Below are 3,772 nucleotides of genomic sequence, written 5' to 3' on the forward strand. Positions count from 1 at the left end.
GGACATACCTGATTTTCTGCGGAAAAATATTATGACATAGTAAGAGATTCATATTTCGAGTTCGAGTGTTATGCTTTTCTTCCTATTTGACTAAATCTCAAATTGTAATAATACAATAAAAATATTAAAAATCAGACTTATTTACATTACGTAGAATATAAAGTGATTATCCGTCGTTATATTATACAGTATATGATAAAAATAAAAAGTTTGTTAGATATGCATTTATTCTTAATGAATAATAATAAATTAAATCAATCCTATTATCTGTTGTAAAAATTCGAGCTACGTGTATAGCTTACTTTCAAATGCAATTATGTTGACATTGCTTTCTAGACTGATTAACATATGTATTCAGTCATTTATTGTTATTATTATTTTTTAGTTTTCTTCCTCCTGGCGGGAACAAACACCAGATACCTCAAATGACGCATTAATGTAAAAAAAAAAAAAATAATAAAAAAAATAAACCTTTGAAGATGTCATGAAAATACATCTATTAATGACGTCTACCGTACAATATATTCCATCTAGTTCACCCATTTGATAAAATCAGACATAAACAAACAAACAAACAAAAAAATCCCACGTTTTTTGTTTGTTTCTTTAATACGTGCTAAACGCTCATAGAAACATAATTTAACTCGCTCTAATAGACGTATATTAAACCACGAGACGCCCCTCTGCAAAGCTACAGCGAAAGATCACTAAAGAAGAACGACTTCCTCCTGATCCGAAAAAGGTCTTAGAATATGCAAACACAGCCGTCACGGAACTCGATCGTTTCCGTGTGTCATCGAATCAATCACTGGCACGAATCACTAATAATGTTAACTGCTGCGGCGAGAGTTTTGGTGGCCTCGATTAATTTCCTTTGTTTTTATCTTATTGCCTTGTTTTATTGTTGTATTATTGCTATTATCATTATAGATCTTAATTATTCCTATCATAATCATCGTTATTTTTATCATTAGCAGTAATTGACCGTTACTATCGTTAGTAGTAATTTGGTATTTTTATCATTAGTATTTATTTATTATCATGATTTATATTAGCATTGTTTATTTCGCTATCATTATGTTATCATTACTATCATCATTATTACTAAATATCATTAGAACTTTTTTTCTGTTTTGATATTTAACTGTTATAACTGCTATAAAATGCTTTAACTGATGTTAAGATGTTCTTATTAGTTTTATTATCGTTTCAATATCATTTCCATTAGATATCGCGAGTCATTACGTGACTTATGAATATGGTAATTGTTCATAACGCATCTGAATAATGAATTTACTCGTGCACAAGACAAATGAATAGAAAATAATTATTGTGCTCCATCACTAGTAAGCAATATTATATCAAACATCTCATTAAAAGGATCATGCAATTCGATTTTTATTTATTCCATTTTATTGTGAGGATTTCCAATAATCTAAATCTGCTAGCTGGGGCAATTGGTCAAGAGGAGGTATATTTGTGATAAACCTCATCTCCTCACTAACACCCCCCCCCCCCCACTCCTAATTACTAACGAGTAATATCCTACCCCCCCCCCCCCCGCCTCTCGCCTCCTCACAAGGATGTTGCGCCCCCACAGCATAACACTCACACGTACGCAAATCACACAAAGGCGGGTTTTTTTTAGCCCAACATCCATTTCCTGTGATTAACTATTCTCAAATGAGTCTTAAGGGAAAACTGAACATTTTCCCTAAATTGTATTATGTACTGTAAAAAGACATTTGAAAAATATGAAGAAGCAGCACTTAAACAAGAACAAAAAAAAAAAAAAATTGTTTCTTCGTAAGTTTCACTGTGCTAATTACCGAACCACTGAACGGCAGTGGTCATTTATCACGCTTAATCATCACACCTTATAATTAATTACAAGATTTCACTGAGGTTACAATTGCATATTTTGTTTTAGCGGGTATGTGCGTTTCCATTCTTTTAAGGAACACGATAGTATGCGCGTGTAGATTATTAACATTAATTTAGTTTGTGCCATTTCTTGTGAAATAATGGGCAGGCAATATATATAATACATCCTTGTGGTGTTGGGGGTAAGGGTGAGGGTTCCTGTTATTAGGAGAGGGGCTCAATTTGGGAGGGTGTTAGGGTTGGGGGGGGGGGGGGGAATAAGCTCGAGGTTCTGGTTCAAAGGAAAATAAAAAGGATTCGAACCAGTGCTGTGTGGAGGATTCGAGACTGCCCATTTGCACAAGATTCTCTTCCACGTGCTGTTCCTATGTTATTTTGTATAGGTAGAAAATGAGTGAATGAACACCAACTACATTTACAATATTCTCTTTCTTGCTATTACTCTTTTATTCACTCACATAGTCCAAAATACTCATTTCACAAGTCACAAATCTTAGCGGTTTTCCGTATAACAGACGAAGGTAAGAATGCGGCAGTTAATTCATGTTCCGTATATGGGTGAATCTATAGCTTTTAACTTCACGCAGCTGTTTGTGCCTTACTTCTAGGCGTTCAACACACACCATCGAATTTTCTCTAGTAGTTTTTTTATAAGGGGGTAACCAATGAATCTGTTATGCTCTGCGCACTTGCTTCGTCTGCACCAAGTTCCTCTGTTTTATGCGATTCTGTTGCCCCGTCTTGTTGATCTTGATTGAGAAAGTGGCGGCTAATGAAATTGATCACGATTATATGGAAATATTTTTGTATGATTTGGTCAGGTTAAAAAATGATGATGGTGATAATAGTAATGCGAATGTTTATAACGATGGCGATGATAATAATAATGGTGATCGTGATAAGGTTGACGTTAACGATAATACTCATTGTAATAGTATTAGTATTGTTGATCATAGTAATGATAATACTGAGGATAATGAAAATAATGATAATAATAATAATGATAATAAAGATGATGAGAGTAAAAACCGTGACAACAGTATTACTATCACTACTACTAATAGTAATGATATGATATGATACAATTATAATGAATATAATAATAATTATAATAATAATAATGATAATGATAGTAGTAATAGTAATAACAATAATGATGGTGATAATAATACATATGATGATAATAATGATAATTATGATAATAGTAATCATAATGATAATAGTAATAATGATAATGATAATAACAATAATGACAGTAATAATGATAAAGATAATAATAATAATAATAATAATAATAATAATAATAATAATATTGATAATGGTAATAATATGAAAATAGAAATAGTGAAAATTATAGTGATAATATTGATAATAATAATAATAATAGTAATACAAATAATAGCAATAACAATAATAATAATAATGATAATTATATTTATCATTGTTGTATTATTATCATTACTATTATGATCATTATGATTTTTTTAGTTTTTTTGTTTTTTTGTTATCATTTGTATCATATTATACATAGTGGAAAAAAATATTGATAGTAATGATGATAATATTAAGGAAGACTATACTATGGTATTAATGATTTTGAAAATAATGATAATAATGACGATAACAGTCCCAATAAATATTAACATTGACCATTAAAGATTCCAACCATATTATTCAGTTAAGAATTTTGCACGTTATTTGGAGCATATCTTCACTTTGTCGCTTGTTACTGAGATAAAAGGCAAGAGAGAGGTACTGAGTGAGTGTGTGTGTGTGAGTGCGACTGAGAACATAAGAGAATGAGAGAGAGAGAGAGACATAAACACATAGGTTAAAAGGAAAAATAAAAACGTTTAGAAAGAGAGAGAGAGAGACAGAGATTGGGTGA

This window comes from Penaeus chinensis, chromosome 27 (assembly GCF_019202785.1).
Source record: "Penaeus chinensis breed Huanghai No. 1 chromosome 27, ASM1920278v2, whole genome shotgun sequence".
NCBI lineage: Eukaryota > Metazoa > Arthropoda > Malacostraca > Decapoda > Penaeidae > Penaeus > Penaeus chinensis.